Source organism: Chelonoidis abingdonii, chromosome 20, assembly GCF_003597395.2.
Source record: "Chelonoidis abingdonii isolate Lonesome George chromosome 20, CheloAbing_2.0, whole genome shotgun sequence".
Taxonomy (NCBI): Eukaryota; Metazoa; Chordata; order Testudines; family Testudinidae; genus Chelonoidis; species Chelonoidis abingdonii.
Window position 1 is genome coordinate 6,382,991 of NC_133788.1, and position 23,036 is coordinate 6,406,026.

Sequence of the window (23,036 nt, forward strand, 5' to 3'; positions counted from 1 at the left end):
AAATCGATTTCGAAGCTTCCTCCCAAAGAGAAGGAGTAGCGCTAAATTCGATAGTGATAACTCGGATTAGGGTTCGTGTGGACGGAAATTGACGTTATTGGCCTCCGGGCGGTATCCCAGAGTGCACCACTGACCGCTCTGGACAGCAATCTGAACTCGGATGCACGGGCAGGTAAACAGGAAAAGCCCCGCGAACTTTTGAATTACATTTTCCTGCTTGTCCAGCGTGGAGCTCTGATCAGCACGGCTGGCGATGCAGTCTCAAATCCAAAAAGAGCTCCAGCATGGACGTACGGGAGATACTAGGTCTGATCGCTGTATGGGGAGACAAATCTGTTGTATCCTGCTCCGTTACAGAACACGAAATGCCAAAGCGTTGATAAAAAACTGCAGGATACACAGCGCTGCGTGACAAGCGTAACGGGAAGCCAGAGACTCAAATGGACGCTCATGAAGGGAGGGAGGGTACTGAGGACTCCCGCTATCCACAGTCCACAGCAGTCTCTGAAATTATTTCCATTTTGGCTGAGCTCCAAATGTCTGTAGGTTCAAACACAGTGTCTGGCGTGGTTCAGGGAACAGCTCCTCAGTTTATCCCCCCCCCCCCACCAAGTGAAAAAAAAGGGAAAGATTGCTGTGCTATGGCGTTTGCTCAATGCACTCTACGAAAAAGGCGCCAAAGGGTTGTCTGCTGCCTTCACAAAGGGAAGGGTGAGGCTGTACCAGCACCACTCGGGGCAATGTTTTCTGCCCCATCAGGCACTGTGCTCTCAACACGGAAGTGGGAACTATGGGATAGCTGAGGAACAGCTACCCACAGTGCAACGCTCCTTAAATCGATGGTAGCCTTGGACCAGGGACGCAAGCAATCGATTTTGTGATTGCACTGTGGATGCGCAAACCCGATTTTATAACATCGGTTTTGTAATATCGGTTTAAACTACTTCGAATTAATCGTGCAGTGTAGACGTAGCCTCAGATAACAGAACAGAAACACCCCCCTACTCCCTCAGCCAGAATAGCTAGGAGCAGGAGCCCCTGGCCATGTGCGATGCCACCCAGTGGCTGAATGATGCCTGCCCTCGTGATTAGCAGAACTCCCGATTATCCCAATAAAATCCTTGTCCCTCATCCTATTTGGATAATTGGGAGTGTACTGTATTTGAATGGAGCCTATATCTGAATGGTCAATGCCCTTCCTCAGCTGGTTGAGAGTCAATCCCTCTGCCATTTAACATGGAAGATTTTGCACTGAGTAAAAATAACTCAGCATTGTAGCTCCCCCTCCATACTTTTACTACGGTTGGGGTGGCACAGTCTTTCCATTCTACATGTTTGTCAAGGTGTTTGTTGTTTTTCTTTTAACTTGAATACTTATCTTCTCCCTCCTCAGGGGACTGGAGGCTGATCTCCCTTCTCCTTCTAGCTGGGTTTCAAACTCTCTTCCTTGGCCCCCTCACTCTCAATTTCCCACTGGTTCTATTGGTTTCTATTTTATTTTTTGCTCCCTTCCCCCTTCTTTAACTCACCCTCACATATTCACCATTGTCCTTCTCATGTATTTTCCTTGGCTCCTTATTTATAACCCCCCCCCCCCATGGCCTGTTCCCTGTCTCTTCCATTTCCTCCCCCCTCACAGACTCCTTACTGCTGTCCCTGCCCTACCTTCAGACCTCTCCTCCTTCCACTTCCCTCCAACTGTCACTCCTAACTGCCACAGAACCTTCCGGTCCCAGCGTTCCACGGAGCCCTTAGGATGGTGGCGTTCAAACTGGCACTGCTAAGTCAAAGCGCTTATGATGTTTGCAGTCTCACTTCTTGCGCAGGCTCTACCAAAGGAGGGTGGTCTAGTGGTTAGGGCAGTGGACTGTGTGTGTTGTTTTGTTTTTTTCAAGATACCTGGGTTCAGTTCCTGCCTTAGCCACGGAACATCTGTGTGATGCTGGGCAAGTGGTTTAATCTCCCACGTGCCTTGGTTCCCCATCTACAAAATGCTTCCTAACCTCACGGGGGTGTTGTGAAGATAAAATCCATTAGTGATTGTGAGGCACTACAATAATAATGAGGCCCAAGTAAGAAACAAACTAGAAGAACTCAAGGAGAGGAGGGAAATCAGATGTGTATATACAATTAGTTCAAAATACACTTCCCCCACCCATAACTTTTAACTATATTCACTTTTGGCAAGAGTTTGAAAAGTGAGTGATTATAAAAATCCCCATTATCTGGGAGGCAAAACAGAAATGTTTATTAGATTTAAACAATAGACATCAATTCAACCTGTCATGCCCCCTCAGAGCAGGGAGAGAGAATAACCAGGAGTCCCTTCTCCTTCCAGCTAGGTTTCTCACTCCATTTCTTTCTTGGCCCCTTGCTTTCTCTTTCCCCTTGTTCAATTGCTTTCTCATTTCACTCTCTTCCTTTTTCTTTCCTTGCCTCCTGTCACCGTTCTTCTTCACACTTTCCCTGGCTCCCTATTAAAGTCCCCTCTCTGCTTTTTTCCTACCTCTTTCCTCCCATGTCCCTGCTGCTGTCACTGCCCTCAGAACCCTCCTTCTCTCCCCAGCTCCAGCTTTCAGTCACTCCTAAGTGCTCTGCATCACATGCCATCCCTTGCCTGTTAAAGGGCACTTGTATCATTCTGCTCACTGTTAAACAGCAGGAGTCAAAGGGGAAAGATTTTCACTCCTGTGTCTTTGTTACAAGGCACCTTAAGTGCTTAGATACCATAAGACAGATGCCCTGATTCTCCTCTCACATTGATATACAATAAAAGTGACTGCACTGAAGTTGATAGTTATCCTAGGGCTAACCTGGTATATACAAGAGGGAGTAAAACAATACATAGATTAGATACCTTGCTTCTCCTCTGATATAGATGTCAAACAATGGTAACTTCACTGACATTAATGGAGTTAAACTGATTTAAAACTGATGCAAGAAGTAACTCTGGCAGATAGAGACAGAGTGAGTAAAATAATAGCCAGCTAGAGAGAGTAAGACACTGAAGAAAAAGGCATGTCATATACTGCCTTTGCATGGATGTCATAATGTTGCCATCAAACTTTGACTGTGATATGCAATCCAGATGCCACAAAATGCTATAACCTTTACTTTTGCTATAATAACTTTAGCATGACCTGATGATGATCAGCACAAGAATTGCATAATAGTTGGCCCTGTTATAATACATGACATTTAGGATATCTGCAATGATCCCTCCTGAAATAATCCATCAGATTTATCTTTGGGACCTGGCCTTGCTTCAGTAACACAACTGTGATTCAGATTACATTATTAGTAGTTGTTGAGTTTTGATGCAGATGAAATAGCAATTCCAGATGAATATATAAAGGAAGGAACTAGGCATATTGAGGAGAATTTGTGGGTGCACTGCATCCACTTTATGCTGGCAGAGCTGGTATAGTGGCCCACAGGAAATACCCTGTGTAGAAATCCTCCCCTTTGGAAGTCTGTGCAGCAAAAGGCATTCGGGGGGCGGGGGGGTAGGAGAGGGTGGTGGTGTATTCATATTTTCCTCTATTCTCAGGTGCCCATAGAAGCTTTGTAACAAGGGTCTCTTAAGTCCTAAGGGACTTAAGCACATGACAAAAGTTACACATACCTAAAATTAAGCCTGTGTACTTGAGCCCTGCCTCAGCAGTCCAGCCATAAGTCCCATTTTGAAGTGAAGGTTATAGAAAAACTAGAATAATAAAACATCAAGAAAAAGAAATGTTCAAGGGCACAAAAGCTGGAGGAAACAAATATCATTTGATTGTGAAGTGTTTATATATGCAATTTGTGAACTCGTATGAAGCCAATAACTGAATTTTTCAGACTGTAGCTGTCACGCAGGCATGAAACAATTCCTTTGTTTATCCTTCTCAAGGTTTTTTTGGCGAGGAGAACAAATCGCAGTTTAGATACTTATTTTAGCCTTTTATTTATTTTTAATAGCTTATTGTTTTGTTGCTTATCCTTGGTGTTTTTTGTGTGCACTCTAAAATGGAAACTTTGCTTACAGGTGATTGATAGAATCACATTTTCCTGGCTCATGATTTCAGCAAGATTTCATTTTAAACTTTGTTCTTATCATTTGAACATATGTGATTTATTTATAGGATCTGATCCTGCTTTTCCTCACTCTTACACCAACATAAATTAGGAAGACTCACATCAAAATCAATGTAAACCCAGCATAAGAGAGTGAATGTCACACTCCATGTATATATTAGATTGTATATGATCCAACTGGATTCTTCATGTTATTGGGATAATATTTTTCAGATCTAATGCCAAACTGTTAACTAAATGAAAACCAAGAAGGAACCAATCCTGAAGTTCTTAGGCAAAAAATCCCATTGAAGTTAATAGAAGTTTTGTCTGAACGAGGACTGCAAAACTGGACCTGAAGTCATAGTCCCAAACCAGACAAAGCAACATATTTTAGATGTGCCTGAGTTGGATTCCTGTAGCTCCATGAGATTTCTGAGAGATTGAGTGAGAAGAAGGTAACAGTGAAATACGTCAATTCTGATAAGATCACAAGAGCCAGGCTTGGTGATGCCAACAGAAGCTAAAAATGTTTAAATAAACTTTGTTCATAGTTGTTCTGCATTGTGTTTTATATACTGTAGTTCATGGATCATACAATTGTTTAACAAGAAAAGGCTTCATATTAATTTCATACATAAAATGTTTTTATTAAATATGTGAAATGCTTTTCGTTTTTATATGAACCCAATAAAACATTGATCATAAACCCCTGCCCTTCTGCTTCATTTTCAATTTCTACTGCGGCTTTTGGATGTCAATTTCAACTTTAAGACTGTTGTGGGATACGGTTATGAGACAGATTTAATTTGTGAAGACTGTCATCCCAATTCTTCTTTTGTTCACATTAGTTTAAATCAAGATTAACTCTGTTGAAATCAGTGGGGTTACACACTGGTGTAAATTCAAACTGTTAGGCCAGATCCTTAATAGGTGTAAATGGTTGCAGTTCCATTGATGTCTGTGGAATTATGCCCTTTTACACCAGCTGAGGATCTGGCCCATTGACTTCAGTGGAGATACACCAGGGACTAATTTTGCCCATTGTGTTAAACTATTTCCCGATGTTTTGCATTACGAGTTCTTCTCCATGTTGCCAAATTCTTCTCTCCAATTCATAGTATGGCTCTCTATTACATATGGTGCACAAACTCAGTGCAGAGACCTTCCATTGAGTTCAGCTGGAGTTCCATACGTGGAGTGAGTGCTGAGTATACAGCAAAGATCATAAGCATGGATCAGAGAGAAACACTTTGCCAACAGCCCCAAGGAGTTATTTCAGCAGCTACAGATTGCCAAGACACAAGGGCATTCTTTCCATGGCCCTTCCTCCTTACCGTATGCCATGGGCAGGCTGTCGGGAAGGGTATGGCATAGAAAGCACTGTGGTGGCCCTACACTATTCAAGGCTCCCTCTATGCTGGTGATTCTTCGATAGCTGGCTATGCTGGCTGTAGGGCAGCAAGTGGAGATTAGCTAAATTCTTAGGGCATGTTTCTATGCTCATTTACATAGAGTTTACCCTGTGTAATGCCACTGAATTTGGTTGTATATTACTCCTGATTCACACTGGAACAAGAGGAGAAGCAAGCCTCAAGCCCAAATTTGCATATGAAACGAAGAAAGTTGTAGATGCAAACTAGATTTTTTTGTCTAATAATGCAACAAAACTTGTAGCTGAAATTTACATACTTCTTGATTCATGAATTTATGAGCAGCTGCTATTTTGCTACATTCTGCTATTGAAAAGGCAGCATAGAAAAGAACAGACACATTAGGCAAACTCCATCTGCCCCTCACGTCTATCACTTTCCTTCACTCTCTCCTTCACCAAACAGGATAAAATGGCATAATCAGATGTCTTGGTTTGCCAGGGACAGTGCCTGAATTTATGTAGCTGTCATCCAAGATGGGATTTTTGTTTTTAAATCAACTTCTTAACATGGTCTCCTGTTCCCCCTTGAAATGTTCAAGGATTTTCAAAGAATTTCCCAGAACACAACAGATCTTCAAGCATAGAATAATCTTACACAAAGCTAATAGATCTTTGAAGATGCCTGAAACTCTTCAGACATTTCCTTTTAGAGGTTTTAAGAATCCTGAAAAAGAATGATTTTGGTTAATTATGACCACCTATGATTTTTTTTATTTTATTGTTTACTGTTATTATTCTAAATATTAGAGAGAAAGGCAGATTTTTTTCCCTCTGGTTAAAATACAGGATGAGGAGTCAGGAGAACTGACTTCTATTCCCTACTCTGACAAACACTCTTTGTGCATCTTCAGCCTATAGCCCAGCCTGCCATGCTGGATAAAAAAGGGTGCTTTAAGCCCTTTGGGCCAGGGACCATCCCTTTGTTATATTTTTGTACGGTGCCTCTAATACAATAGGGTCAGAGTCTTTATACTATCGCACAGCAGAATGTAGCCTACACCCGCACTATGCAGTAATATAAATAATAATGCATTTCATAATGATTTTAAAATATTCAGCATCTTCTCAATTAAAAGATGGAATCTCAGAATTTCAAAACTGTTTAATACCTGGTTACACAGCACTTACCTTATCTAAATGCATCTCTGTTAAGTAGAATTTGTTTCTTATTTTTGTCCCATTTAAGAAACAGTTATTGTCATTCACTATCATTAGTGTAACTAGGTTCCCTAGGAAATGTCCCATTAAAGTAGCCATCCTTATTAAACACGTCCCAATTAAGCAGTGTTTATTTTACGGTAGGTTCCAGACCTCAAGACAGAATAATTTTCAGTTCCTAAAGGGAGAAAAATCAGACAAGGAAATTACATACTTTACACAGGCTTAAATTGATACAAAATGATAAGAGCCCAAAACTGAAAAATTAAGGTTGACTCTGCATTCTTCGTTCATGCTGCAATAAGGATTTGTTGCAATGATGGTTTTCTGAGTTAAGAAAGTAGCCTACACCCTAGCAATACATTTCTTGGCTTTGATTTCATTGTGTCATAATGTAATGGTTTATGACTTACAACCACACATCATAGGAGTCACACAAATTAGCTATCATGGAAAAGACATAGGGGATAATCATGTCTGTACTCAGAAAGAATAATAATCTAGTGGTTAAGACAGTGGACTGGGACTCAGGAGATCTAGGGTCAATTTCCATCTCTAGTGCAGACATTCCTGTGTGACTTTGGGTAAGTCACACACAGCCAGTGTTTTAAAGGTATTGAAATCAATGGGAGTTAGGAACCTAAATACCCTGAATCTCTCTGGCCCTAATTAGAAAAAGTGTTTAAGCACATAGAATCATAGAAATGGAGGGCTGGAAGGGACCTCAATAGGTTACCCCATCCATCCCCACTATGTTGAGGCAGGATTAAATGTACCTAGACCATCCCTGATGGGTGTTATAACCTGTTAAAAACTTGCAAAGGACTGGTGACTGTACAAAGCAGTAACAGGCCACCAACAAGAATCCTACAAATGATCCATATATCTCTACTCAGAAAGAAGCTTCTCTGCACCAAAGGATGAAATAAAATCTGCGAGAGGTGCACTTTGAGCTGTGCTGTACTGCAAATCAATTGTGCTTCTTTTCCTTGGCCAAGCTAAGTACTATCTCTGATATTCAGAAACTCCATTACAACAGAATGAAGCTATTTCCTTATCTCCTTGTTTCTGGGTTTTGCCCAGAGCTATTATGAGCTCTTTCTGTAATAACAAAAGGAGAGAAACAAATGGGTGAGGTAATACCTTTTGTTCGACCAACTTCTGTTGATAAAAGAGACAAGCTTTCAAGCTTACACAGAGCTCTTCTAAAGGGATGATCTACTCTACAAGTTTACATTGGCACAGCTGCACCACTGTAGTGTATCTGGTGAAGATGCTCTCAGCCAGTGGTTCTCAAACTTTTGTACTGGTGACCTCTTTCACATAGCAAGCCTCTGAGTGCGACCCCCCCTTATAAATTAAAAACATTTTTAAATATATTTAATGCCATAATAAAAACTGGAGGCAAAGCAGGGTTTGGTGGGGAGGCTAACAGCTCTCAACCCCCCATGTAATAACCTTGTGACCCCCTGAGGGGTCCTGACCTCCCTGCTCTAAGCTGACAGGAGAGAGCTCTTCCATTGCATCCATGAGTGGTGGTAGCTATGTCAGTGAGAGCTCTTTCGCCAGCAAAGTGCTAACTACCTAAGGAGTTATGGTCAGTATAACTACGTCAGTCAGAGGTATGGGTTTTTTACACCCCTGAGGGATATAGCTATATCTAAATAAGGCCTGGTCTACATTGGGGGGCGGGAATTGATCTAAATTACGCAACTTCAGCGAAGTCGACGTACGTATAGCTACTTACAGTGGTGTCCTCACTGTGGTAAGTCAACAGCTCACACTCTCCTGTCGATTCCACCTGCGCCTTTTGCCCTGGTGGAGGAAGAGTCTATGGAAGAGCGCTCGGTGGTTGATTTATCGCATCTAGACTAGACAAGATAAATCCACCCCTGCTCGACTGATCTCTGCCCATCGATCCAGCGGGTAATGTAGACAAGCCCTAAGTGTGTAATGGAAACCAAGCCTTAGGTCTTGGAGAAGCATTGAGTGTCAGAGCTATTACAAGGTGGAACACATTGTTTAGCGTAAGAAGTAAACATGTTGGAAGAGAGACCATTCAAAGTGAAGTGGGCATTTAACATCTTTGCAGTTGTAAGACAAAGGAAGTTTAGTGGGTTATAAAGACTTGGTTTACAGGACACTGGCACTTTTGTCAGTAAAACTTTTGTTGGTCAGGGTCTGAAAAAAACACCTCCCCCGACTGACAAAATTCCACTGACAAAAGTGCCGGTGTGGACAGAGCTATGTCAGCTACTGCTGCTGATTGCAGGTGGTTAATTATGCCAGCAGGAGAGCTCCCTCTCATTGACGTAGAGTGACTACACAGGAGACATTACAGTGATGCAGCTGCTGCAGTAAGCTGGGCTGCTTTAAGGTCTGTAGTGTAGATAAAGCCTTAGGGTGACATAAGGCAGCTTACGTCAACCTAATTATGTCAGTTTCCTCATTACGGCCTTGCTCCCGCCGATGTAAGTGCCATACTACACTGACATAATAACTCCACCTCCATGAGAGACGTAGGGTTTATGTCAGTGTAGTTAGGGAGACTCAGTGTCTGTGTAGACACTAAGGGTTACTTATATTGGCTGTTGGCTGTCATTCTTGTCAACTTCACGGCTCCTGCTGGAGACATGAAATTGACAGAAAAGCCCAGCTCACAGCTTGGGCTGCCACTCCAGGGCAAGTGAGGGGCTCCAGCTGGGCTGCCACCTGGATTCCTCACTTTCTGCTGGCAGCTCTGCTGCCCCCCAGGGGGCTCTGATTCCCCATTCCCAGCTGGGCTGCTGCCTGTGCTCCCCACTCCCTACTCTGACGTGGGCTGCAGGTCGGGATTCTGGCTCCCAGATCCCTGCCTGGAGAATGGTTTGGGTTAGTGCTCATTTATATCCATGAATGAAAATCCCAGCTTCAAACACCCCCAAACTTCAGGGATGTTCAGCGACAGATTCCGATCCACACTTTTGGGAAGTGGATCCACTTTGTGTCTCAGGGCTGTCTCTGATAACCTGAATTAAGGAAATTCTTAATTAAGTAGCTGCACTTGCTTAACACTGAATAAATGTTGTGTCAGCATTTCCAATGTGCAACCTTCTTTTGTCAGGGATTTAGAACTTGGCCATGACTTCCAGAAGCTGGTGCATCCAAAATTGTACATGAATGTTTGATTGGGTCCCAGTGGAGAGAACAAAGCACAATACTGTACTTGCATAGAAACTTATATGCATTCTTCTGGCTCTGACACAGTCCACTATCAGGTACTTTGATACATCCCAACCCTTCAACGTGTATTTTTCTAGCTCTGCTCATTATCTGAGCTCTCATTCAGATGCTCTGAGCACAGATGCCTTCCTCATCAGCTGTGCATTAAAACATACAGTAAGTGAAATTCTGCCATATGTTAATACATATGTTTCAGTTTCAATAAACATTCAGTGCATTTTTTTCCTAGAAATATGAATCAGAGTTTATACCATTATTTTTGCTTTCTATCCAAATATACCAGTGGTTTTAAGTAAGCTGCAATTAAAACAGGTTAGCTGAGTGCAGTGTAACCTGTCACACAGATGGAAACACATATTGATAATTAATGGTTCAGCATTTATCTGTTTTTGCTCCATTTACCTGTTTTGGGGGTTGGGGGAGTCAATTTGACGGAGACTCCCTGTGATGATGTATAATGATGGAGAGGCAAATAGCCCAGAGAACAGGTGTAATTAGGATTTTCACTTTGTCCCTACCTCAGATTTTCCCATCTGGCACATTACCATGTGATGATGTCAGCATACTGAGAAAGAGGACACAGATGGGGTGGCTTTCTCCTTTACTGAACTCAAATTGTGATTAGTGAGTTCCCATGGTATATTTCTGGAGAAGGCTCAGTCCATTTTTCATGAGTGTGCTGATTTATTCTACCTGAGAAACTGGTCCAGTAACAGAAGAATGCTCTGGGATGGAAAGATGAGGCAGTGAAGTCCACCTATGTTTCCAGCATTTGAACCTCATCAATAAAACAGACTAATATTCTTTTCTTAGACCTTTAAAAAGAGATTGTATATGTGACTACAATACTGACTTTTTCTTTCAATTTTGGCTTGGGATTCTTGTGCTGAGACTGGAATCTCCTCCTTCCTTCAGAAGTCAGCATGGTTTTGGCAAACTCCTCACTGACTGCCAATGCCACGATACCAATAATATATCAGCATTGAGAAACTTCTTTTGCTTTCACTGTGGAAAAATGAATTGGCTCTTACATGCCTGGATTTGTTCAGTTACATATGTTATGAACATTTAAAAAAAAGCACAAGGCTTTTTTTTTTTTATTGTTGGTTCATTTTTCATAAAATGTCTCAGGCATTTGAGAAATAAATAATCTTCCACTTACAATGGGTATAAATTCCCAAGAGACCTAAGGGTGCTAGCATGTATGTGCTGAGCCTTGATCTCCTCCAGGGGGATTAATTTGTACATATTGCCTGTAATTATAGGTTGATAATTATATAATTCACAGTCATCATTTGTGAATGACTGGGCAAGCTGGCAATGTGGAAGGGTGGGACCATATCATATTCTAATAAAAAAAGTAATTATTTTTTTCTGATCTAGCTTTTGCCTTCCCAGTTAGACTGGGACATTGTGCAATAATTAGAGATGCATGAACCTCAAAACACTCAGAGGTTTTGATTAGGTGAGATAAATATCACAATGTTTGGATGTCTAGTCAGTGCTCAACTGAACAGCTTTATGTCTGGAAATTGAGGGCTGCTGTGAGAATAAGGTGCAACAGTTCTCAGGGCACCCAGGACAGTGAATCACCTTGTTGCCCCCTGCTGTCAGCATGAGGTAGTCTTGCTTGTGCTTGGCTGGATGTCAGCTTCCTAGCATCACCAGCTTTTCAGCCACTCAAGCACTCTCCTCGGGGCTATGTGAACCCTATCTTTTCCTTGCAGATTAACAAGACGTCCAGCCCTTGACATTGGTTACTCACAGAAATTCCAGATCCTCTGCTCTCAAAGGAGCTGTGTACCCATTTTACCTTAAGCCACTACTTCTGTAAGCCACACAGCAGTTGTGAGTACTTACAATAAAAAAAGAGGTTTATTTAGGTGAGAATAAAGATTTAACAAGAAAAGAGAGGAAGTGATGGAAACAACTGTGTAGCGGTGCCTTCTCCCGGCCCCTCCACAAACACAATCAGAGACCAACTGAAATGCAGCCCCTGTGTCCTTTTACTGTTTGTGTCAGTTCCTACCACCTATTATTTACAGATACCTACAGAGACCAACGCTCTGGGAGACTACTAACTTCCCAGCCAGCAGAGATCTAGAGCCACACTCCTCCCTTTCCTATCTCCCCCTGCTTTCTGTTTCTTAGCCAACTTTATAGGCCAGGCTACCTAGGCCTGCAGGTGGATTCACTCTGGTAATTCGGGCGTGGCCCCTGAGCCAGCCCAACTAAGACCCTTCTTCCTCTGGAACAGGCTAATAGGGGCTTCGCTTGTTTCTTCTAGCTAGCACCCTGTTACAAACTGGTTACAACAGAAAACAAAATAATAAAATGTGAACCTGGATTTACCCTTATCATTAGTTATCTTTCCTATACAATAAAGTAGATTTTCCCCCAAAAATTCAGTCTGTTAGAGAGGTGTCTGTTTTTTCCACAGGAACTAGGATCCAAATATTAATGAAAGTCTGCCCTGCTGTTCAAGGAATTTCCTCAGTGAATGGATGAGTGTTTTCCCCTACACTTTGTTATACTGAAACAGCCTTCTGTCTTTATTCATAGTGAGGGTGATCTCCTACCTGCTATAACAGTCCTTTTCACCTCTAAGGGCACGTCTAGACTACGCGCCCTATCAGCGCGTTAAAATCGATTGCTCGGGGATCAAAATATCGCGTCTGGTCTGGACGCGATATCTCGATCCCAGAGCGTGCTTAGATCGATTCCGGAACTCCAGCTAGACGACCGGACTTCCGGATTCGACACGGCGAGCCGCGCGGATCGATCCCGCGCAGTGAAGACGGGTGAATAAATCGATTTTAGATATTCGATTTCAGCTACGCTATTCTCGTAGCTGAAATTGTGTATCTAAAATCGATTTAATCTCGTAGTGTAGACCCGGCCTAAGTGGTTTTGATCTTTTGCAATTGTCCTTGATAGTTTTCCATTGATTGTTCTGGGATGTGGTCAGAGTAGACAACAGACCCTTGCATTGCCATGCTAGCTGACTAGGAAGGGGTAACAACTCCCGCTTGCTTGAATGAACCATCACTGAGATGTATTACCCTCTGTGACTAATGTCCAAGTCCATACTTTCTATATAAATACATTATTCCTTAAATATTACCTGTATATACATCTTGCAGTGATTATCAATCTTGACAAGTTACAAGCTTTCTGTAGATATCTTACAAGATATTTATCCATAAAGACTAATGTATGACGTGTTTGGTGTCGTAAGTTTGTCAGGTCTGAGGTGAGTGTTGTTTGTAACGAACAGGGAACCCTTTGCCAAGGATCCTGTGTGTCACACAAAGTCCCACCTAAGACTTTCAGAACTGGTCTGAGCTGGGTCAGAAATGTTACAAGAATAGCCTTTTTCATGGTATTTCTTTTATTTGCCAAGTATCAAGCTATCTAGAGTGGCTCATGACCATGAGTTCCAACCTCGGGATGGACTGTTAAGAAACAAGGTGCAAACCCCAATTTGGTTGCATGTTCTGGAATTAGATTTCACCAAGCTAGTATCAAGTATGAACTCCTCAAGCACTACCACAGCTTTAACAGGGAGTCACAGACAGTCCCCTTGGGTACTCCAGTCTATCTTGCCACTGAGGCAAGCCTGCCTTTGTGATGGATGGTCCCTTACACCAAAAATCACAACAATATAGAGGTTACTTCTAGTCCCAAAGGACCAATCATTTACCCCAGGTAAATAGTACCTTAGATCTCTCACCAAAGACAATGTTTGTAGCCAATCCTATAATAAACTAACTGAAGATTTGTTAGCTAAGAAAAAGAAATGGGCGTTATTTACAAGGTTAAAGCAGGTAATATATGCACACAAATGAGTTACAGTCTTAAGTGTCAAAAAGTTATAGAAGCTGCTGCCATGTGCAAGCTCTAGATGTTCTTTAAGGCTAACCAAAGCTAATCAGCTTGAGGATTCCTTGCTTATGCTTAGAAATATTGCCCTCTCCAAATTCCAAGCAGCACAGAGATACTGATCTTTCAGGACAGGGATTTTTATTCCCTTCTCCCAGACTTCAAACTGTGATGGGATGAGGGTTTTACACATCCTTTCTTCACGGTTGTGGGGTGGGGGTGGGGGGAGCAATCAACAAAGTCTATTGTCCAGTGATGTTCCACAATGGTTTGTCTGGTGTCTATAGGCCTTCTTTTGTGGGGCAGAAGATGAGACCTCTTGTGATAAACTAGAATTTCACATGTGGTAATGCTTCTCTCCTGACTATGGGGTTTTCCAGCCTCATAGCAAACAGTTTTATAGTTACAAAGCAAAAAAATATTATCTTATAACATGGGATACTAATCTTATAAGTGAGATTAACACATGCAGCAACTCACAAACATTTCATAAAGTCCAAATACTAAACACATTCTTATAAACTTAAAATCTATTTTAATAAAGTTAACACAGAGGTTAACTGTTTCCAGCTATGCCTTTGTCAGTGTTCATAAGGCCTAGGGGCCTTGGCATGAGCTGACACTGGTCTGCCAGCATCATACCAGGTTACTGGGAGCTTGAATTTAAGCACTAAGGCTCAATTTGAGCCTTTTAGAGCACATTTTTGCTGTGAGTGCAACTCACCTCCGTGCAGAGGCCCAGAACACGGCTTATCCACTACCTGAAGTTCCCATAAGAGTCATTGTTTCCTTGTGCTCCTCCTTCTATCTGTATCAATCTGTCATATCTTGTCTTATGTTTAGACTGCAAGCTCTTTGTTCTGTAATTGTACAGCACCTAGCACAAAGGGGGAGTGGTCCATGACTAGGGCTTAGGCACTACTTCAATACAAATAGTAAATAAATAATAGTTCATAGAATATCAGGGTTAGAAGGGACCTTAGGGGGTCATCTAGTCCAAACCTCTGCTCAAAGCAGGACCAGTCCTCAGACAGATTTTTGCCCCAGGCCCCTAAATGGCCTACTTCAAAGATTAAACTCATAACCCTGGGTTTAGCAGGCCAATGCTCAAATCACTGAGCTATCCCTCCCCCTAAGAATAATAATTAATAATAATATCTCACATAAGCCCTAAAGATAAGATGAAACAACCCCCCCTTTTTTTTTTATTATAAAGCTCGCAAAAGGCTCTGTTTTCTTTTCAAGATGTTGAGCTCTCTGATCCAGCAAAGTATTTAAGCACTTGCTTAACTTTGAAGTCAATGGGAACGCTCACATGCGTAAGTGTTTTAGTAGATTGAGGACAATGCTCAGCAGTTTGTAGGATTGAGCCCAAAGCACGTAATTCAGAAATGAACAAATCCAGGCATGTGGGAGCCAATTTAATTGAGCACAGTAAAAACACAGAAGTTTCTCAATACTGGTAAATTATTGGTAGCCAGGCACTGGCAGTCAATAAAAAGCTTGCAGAAACCATGCTAATTTCTTAAGGGAGGAAAATATGTCAATCTTGGCACAAGAATCCCAAGCCATGATTGAGAGAAAAAGCCTGCTTTGCAGTGACACATACAATCCCTTTTTAAAGGTCTACGTGAAACATATTTGTCTTCTGATGGAGTTCAGTTGCTGGTACTATAGATGGGGTACCTTGCCTCCTCCGTTGAGTCCAACCTTATGTTTATAAAGTAGAGATTCCAGAAGGCAAAACTGCAGAGCTGTTTTTCTTTGTTAAATGAATAAGGTTTAAGTAGAATTTAAGTGGTAGATAGGCCTTCTGCATAGGGATGAATAGCACCCTATAGATCATTCGCACAGTATCAATCGCCTAAAGTTCTTTCCAACTCAAACCAAACCACTGTAAAATCTGGGGTGGGTTGTTTAGGCCTGGCATTCCTTGTGCTTTTACGAAGTTTGGTTGATCTACAGAGAGACCTTCCTAGTACTTTACAACCAATACTTTCAATCCAGCACAAACCCTACAAATTATGCAATTAAATAAAGGCTCAGTCGCTCAAGGTGCTAAGCATTCTGAACCCCCATTCAGCAAAGCAATTAAGCATATCCTTAATTTAGGCATGTCAGTAGTTCCATCAGTTTCAATGGGACTGCTCACATGTGTAAAGATAAACATGTGCCGAGTGCTTTGTTGGATCAGGGCTGGAGTGCTCAGCACCTTGCAGGATCAAGCTGCTAAACCCCAATTCAGGAATATAATTCATCACATGGTTAACTTCAAAGGGATTTAAGCATGTGCTTAAAATTAGGCACGGGCTTAAGCAACATCCTGGAAAGGGATGCTTTCCTGAATCAGGGTTGTAATGTGCAGACATTATGGCCCCTCATAAAAGGTTATGATTCATTTCACATGGAAGTTTGAATGAAGGCTGGGGTTTTGTTTGAGTTTTGAATGAAGATTCCAGTAGAGTCTTGTTCAGTCTGTGACTTGATCACTTAAGATCAATCTCTTGGCCCAAGATTTTCTGACAAAGTCTTTTCCAAGAATTTCAAAAGATCATTTGCTCCATGACCAATCTTCCTCGCTGCTTCTTAAATAGGACCACCTCTATATTTTTGCTAGATCAGGAGTTCTTAGCCTGGCAATCCCAAACTTGCCAGAGGATTATGCCACTCTACTCTTCCTATACAACTAGATCAGACTATGTGGGTGTCCCAGTATGGAAAAAGGGGTCCTGGTATGGAAAAGGTTGAGAAACATTATTCTAGACTATAGTAGGCACATGGTAGCATCCAGTACAGTTAAAATTACAAAGCAGTTTCTATTATATTTTTAGTCCCCCACTTCTGAAAAAATTTACGTTTTGCTGTGAAATTGTCCATGTTTGGGTCTAGATTGGGATGGCCAAATTTACAGATCCTCTGAGAATCCTCAGAAGTCCAAGAGCTGGGATGTGCCTGCCGGGACTCATTGCTTCAGCCCTGCAGGGAGCAGGGGCTCGGGGCTTCAGCCTCACAGTAAGCACCAGTCTGGAGTTAGGGCTTCAGGCCTGTGGGGAGGGTTATCCCCATCATCCCACCGCAGGGCAGAGGCCCTGAGCTCCCCACTCTTACAGTCTGGTAGGCAGAGAATGTGGGGGGTCTGGGTTCTGCAAGCCACACTTTAAATGTAAAAGAGCCGCATGCAGCTAACAATCCACAGTTTGGCCACCGATGGTCTAGATCAAAAAAATCTGTTTGTGTTTGTGAGTGCATGTAGAAATGGAATAAAATTTCCCCAGCAATTTCTAAGTATTGCAAGAGTTAAATAAATACATCTTTTCTGTTTTTGTTTAAATATTACCACATTTTCCCTCACCATACAGATAACTCATTCAAATATTGCAGAATTCTGACACCTGATACTTGGCAAATAAACAGTCCTCACTGAGAGGTTTGTCCATAGTCCCACTAGGGAAAAGAATCCTGGCTGGATAACGTTAAAGCTTTGGATGACTGAAAATTGACAACTGCACACATCAGAAGATTTTAGTGATTCGGAGAAGTCTGAGTATTCACATTCACAGACAGGTGTGCTGTGTATGCATGGAATTTCTATTGCTGCACCTTCTAAATGGACAATTTTCTGTGCATGTCATAAGCACAAGTTGGCCTGAAGGACTTAAAGCAGCTTAAGATCTTTCGTAAGTGTACATTTATCACACTTATGTTACTAGCTGTTAAAGATACTGATTCAGCAAAGCATTAAGCGTATGTGTAGTAGTCCCCCTGAAGTCAATAGGACTATTCATATACTTAATGCTAATTACTTGCTTAAGAACTTTGCTGAATCAGGGTCCATATATTTATGCTTCTGTAAAATGCTTTTTGCTTTCCTTTATTTTTAAAGTGGTACAAAAGACAATGTCAGCTAAAGGTATTTATGAATAATATTTTGCACTTCTATAATGAATTTATAATAAATTTTGCCTCAAAACTGCCCTGTTAGACAGATGAGGAATTATCTGCATTTAACAGATGGGTAAATTAAGGCATGAACTGATGAAGGCAAAATTTTCAGAAGGGCCCCCTAACTTTGAGTGCCTTTGTTTTTGGGTCCTCAAGCTGACACAGCTGTAGCCTGATCTTTCAAAGGTGCTGACCATCCTCAGCTCCAAGGAAGGGCAGTAATTAGCGGAGATTTGCACTAGTGTAATTCTCACCGAAACTCCCATAGTCAGCAAAAGTCAGAAAATGCTAACATTAAGGTGAAAGTCTACTCTGAACAAGGTGCTGTGTAGCAATTCCAGCACAGTGGGTTTGCTTCTTGGGTGAATTCAGCATGAAATGTGCTGAGTTTAGAACCAAAAATAAGTTTTTGACTGCTTTTACAGAGCCAGTGAACTCTCTGAGAGAGTGATTTGGATTCTGTTTCATCTTGTACCTCATCAGCAGGGTTAGTAGTATGTTCCCATCAGTTTATACATGTGCCACCCCACCAAGAGCAATGAGGCTACACAGATGTCAGCGAGGCCCTATTTGAAATCGAAAAACGTTTGTTTCTGGGAATGAGAGAAAGAGGGAAAGAAACCAGGCTGACTTTCAGATCTCCAGTTGAGTTCATAGGGTTGGTGATCAGAAAAATAAAATTTTTTACTTATCAAGTGAGCACATTGGATATGGAATCATTGAAAGACAATAATATATAACCACTAATGCTATCTTTGCAGTCAATTTCCAGAGGGGAACTGAACTTCAGAGTTCCAAGAGCAGCATTAACTCAGCTGCACTGCACTGAAAATATATAGTATTTTGTATTGATTTTCCAGTTAAATATATAGCTTAAGATATTAATATTTATTTTTATTATATATATCATAAAACAGTAGTTTTCAACTGCAGGTCACGACCCAATACTGGGTTGCTGGATGTAAGGCACTGGGTTGCGGTGGCTCTGGTCAGCACCGCTGACCGGGCCATTAAAAGCCCCTTTGGTGGTGCTGTCTAGCTAAGGCAGGCTAGTCCCTACCTGTTCCAACACTGCACTGTGCCTCGGAAGCAGCCAGCAGCAGGTCTGGCTCCTAGGCGGGTTGGGCATGGGGCTCTGTGCGCTGCCCCTGTCCCAAGCACCAGCTGCGCACTCCCATTGGCAGGGAACTTTCAGGGCGAAGCAGAGTCCACGGTACCAGGACAGGCAGGAAGCACCCCCGCGGCGCCGCTGACTGGGACTGCCCAAGGAAAGCCCACGCCCCAATCCCTTACCCCAGCCCTGAGCGCCCTCCAACCCAGAGCCCCTTCCTGCACCCCAAACTCCTCATCCCTAGCCCCACCCCAGAGTTTACACCACCAGCCCACAGCCCTGACCCCCCTCCTGCACCCCAGCCCTCTGCCCCAGCCCTGAGCCCCTCCCATACCCCAAACTCCTCATCTCCAGCTTCATTGGGTTGCGGGCATCAACAATTTTCTTCAACTAGGTCACCAGAAAACAAATTTGAAAACCACTGCCATAAAACATACAGGAAGTGAAAGGCAGCTGAGTTAATGCTGCTACTGGAACTTTAAGTTCTGCATTTCCTGATTTTTGCTGACTTTAACTGTAGAACATTAGATTAGGAATAATATATTAGCACAATTTTTAATGGAAATATATAGTTTGAAATGTCACACCAGCTTTAGCCACTCTTGCTAATGATAGGTCTTGGCGTGACTCTTCAGCTAAAAGACAGATCCTCTAGCCTAACTAAGATCACAGCCTCTGTAATCTCAATAATTTTCATAATAATCATGAGCAGTACACTTTACCACTTACATACAAAAGCTGATTATAATGCAGACTTGTCTATATTACCTTAAACATTAAGGATCTGATTCATTTTCCACTGAAGTCAGTGGAAAGACTCTCACAGACTTCCACGGGAATTCAATCAGGCCCTAAGGACCAAGTTCATCCCTGATGTAACATGGATAGAGTTATACTAGTGTTTCATTTGGTTTAAAGGCTATATATACAAACCCTGTCAAACCTCTCTGGAGATGGTGAGCCATTCTGTTAATAATATAGGCCCAATTCAGCAAAGTACTTAAGTACCTACCTAACTATAAACACGAGTAGTCCCATTGATTTTAATGGGAGTTGATCTGTGTGAGCTATGAGGCCTTAGCTGTTCTGACTGTTGCTTCCTAGTTAGGATAAATGGGGTATAACAAGTTGACCAAATACCCAGTAAAGTCTATTTCTGGCACTGTGATTGCTCTTATAGTGGTGCAGGTTTATCCTGAGTTTCAGAATAAGTCTGCTCAGAAAAAGCATTAATAGTCCACAAGTCTTCCAGATGCCTAGCTGAAACCTTTCTGCTCTAGTTTAGTGGCTTACATACTGTTCATTGCATAATACTCACCAATAAAATAGCTTACATTTATCATGATCAATTTTTCTCTGGGAAGTTCAGACCCTGGTAAAAATAGATCTAAATTCACCTGAATTTCATGTAGCATTCGCTGTGAACTCATCTCCTGCTTTTCAATTTGCTGCTAACAAATACCCCTAGTTTAGCAGCTAACCCTCCTGACTTGGCCATTATTTTAGTGCTCAGTAGCCATTTCAACCAATTAATTTCAATCCAGTCTGGCAAATATTCTACTTATTCACTTATCCTTGGCATGTAAATTGTTTTATGATGAATTAGCAAAATAATTGAGATTTCCCATTAATTTTTAATTATTATGGGAAACGGAGAGGGTGAATAGATTTTGAGTAAGGTACCTAAGTGACCTGGGAGCCTACATCTCATTTTCAAAAGTGACTTAGGCACTTTAGGAGCCCAAGAATATGTTTACACTGAACTGCAGTGTGGGCTGTGGGGGGTGCGAATTGCAGAATACTCCAAAGTATTGCGATCTCATTGCCCCATGTGGACGTTGTTGGCATGAACTAAAAGGTAATTCATTTGTACGTTAACAAGAATGAGGTACCTTTAAATTCATGTCAGCAGCATCCACAAAGGACAATTATATTGCAACACTTTGGTGCACTTTGCAACTCACACCCCTTAGTCCACACTGAGGCACAGTGCAGACACATCTGAAGTCTTTCTATGAGACTTATGCTGCCAAGTGTCTAAGTAATTTTAAAAAAAACAGGACTTAGGTGCTTTTGAAAATGTTACCCTTTGTGCCTCAGCTGGTAAACTGGGATGACAATTTTGCAAGACTGCTTTCAGTTTAACAGCTATAGTTAGGGTTACACGAGCATTTCTTCCATTGATGTAGGAGTTTAAAATTGGCTACCAACATTTCTTCTGCTGATTAAAGGAGTGCCTGGGATCCAGGGCTGGTGCAACCATTTAGGCAAACTAGGCGGCCGCCTAGGGCGCCTAGTGGTTGGGGGCGCCTAAAAGTCCCCTCAGGCGAGGAGGTGGAGTGGAGATGAGCTGAGTAGGGGTGTGTGTGGGGAGGGCTACCTGCAGTAACGGGGGGAGGCGCATAGGGGAACAGCTCCCCGCCCCAGCTTACCTGCACTTTGCCTCCTTCGCTGAGCACACAGCCCAGCGCTAAGTCTCCTCCAATCAGCACCACAAGCCTGGGTGGGGAGGAGAATCAGAGCGGTGCTGGCGTGCTCAGTGGAGGAGGCAGAGCCGAGGTGAGCTGGGGTGGGCTCCCCAGGCAGAGTTAGCTTCCGCAGAGGGAGGTCTCCCCAGGCAGGGTTAGCTGCCGTGGTGGGGTGGGGTGGGAGAGGGGGGAAGTCTCCCCAGGCAGGGTTAGCTGCCATGGCGGGGGAGGGGAGAGGGGGGAAATCTCCCCAGGCAGGGTTAGCTGCTGCGGTGGGGGGCGGGGAGAGGGAGGAAGTCTCCCCAGGCAGGGTTAGCTGCACCACTGACAAGCTCTAAAGAGTAAGCTGAGCTGGTGACGGTCATATCCCAAATTATTGGGAGTGTCTCATATCAAAGCACTGAGAGGGTCACAATGGTGAGGTTCATAACTGTGAATCTTATTGATCATATCTATGCTACACGTGTATCCACAGAGCACTTCCTAACCTCCCAAAATTCTGGCTCAATGTGCCCTGGGGTCAGGGTAAAATCTAGGAGGAATTCTCTGGGGGCAGTCTCTGCTTTGGCTGATTCAAACTACTGGGAAGAATCTCCAAAAGGGACACAAAATCTTAATACTGAATGACAGGAGAATAAAGGAATAACATAAGAACATAAGAATGGCCCTACTGCATCAGACCAAAGTTCCATCTAGCCCAGTATCCTGTCTTTTGACAGTGGCCAGTGCCAGGTGCCCCAGGGGAAATGAACAGAACAGGTGATCATCAAGTGATCCATCCCCTGTCACTCATTCCCAGCTTCTGGCAAACAGAGGCTAGGCATACCATCCCTGCCCATCCTGGCTAATAGCCATTGATGGACCTATCCTCCATGAATTTATCTAGTTCTTTTTTGAACCCTGTTATGGCCTTGGCCTTCACAACATCCTCTGGCAAGGAGTTGACTGTACATTATGTGAAGAAATGTTTCCTTTTATTTGTTTTAAACCTGCTTCATTTGGTGACCCCTAGTTCTTGTGTTATGAGAAGCAGTAAACAACTCTTCCTTAGCTACTTTCTCTAGATCAGTCATGATTTTATAGACCTCAATCATATCTCCCCTTAGCCATCTCTTTTCCAAGCTGAAAAGTCCCAAAATAGATGGGGGAGGGGGGTAACTTAATGACAACCCACACATGGTTGTTTAAAACTGAATTTTGACAAAAAAATGTGAATGCCTTTAAAATAGGATCATCCCATTTTATATCTTCTCTCGCTTTCTCCCATATAATTGTAAACAGCTTTGATTTCAAAGAGAAAACCAAGCAATTATTTTATAATGAGAGGTGTGGTCTAGTGATTTGAACTGCAGAATGGCAGACAAGAACCCCTGGAGTTCTAATCCTTGCTCTGACACTGACACCTGCTGTGACCTTGGGGCAAATCACATGGGGCGCCACTGTCATCGGCTCCTGTATAAGTGCGCAAGGTGGGGAATGTGACCCTTGGCCTGAGGACTCCTTCCTCACCTGCCTCTTCTCAATACAATTGCTCCTGTCTCTTTGAGTTGTCTGATTTCTTATCCTTGATTAATACTAACACCGACAAAATTCTCATCCCTGGGGATTTTAATTGGAAGGTTGATTCCCTTTTCTTCTTAGACTTCCCATCATTTTGAGCTTCCTTGGGGTCCCAGCCAGGTCCTCAATCCCTCTCTTCACATGGTCTTAATCTGAGTTTGCTTGGGGCTTGGCTCTTTCTAATTTGAATATTAGGCGTCTT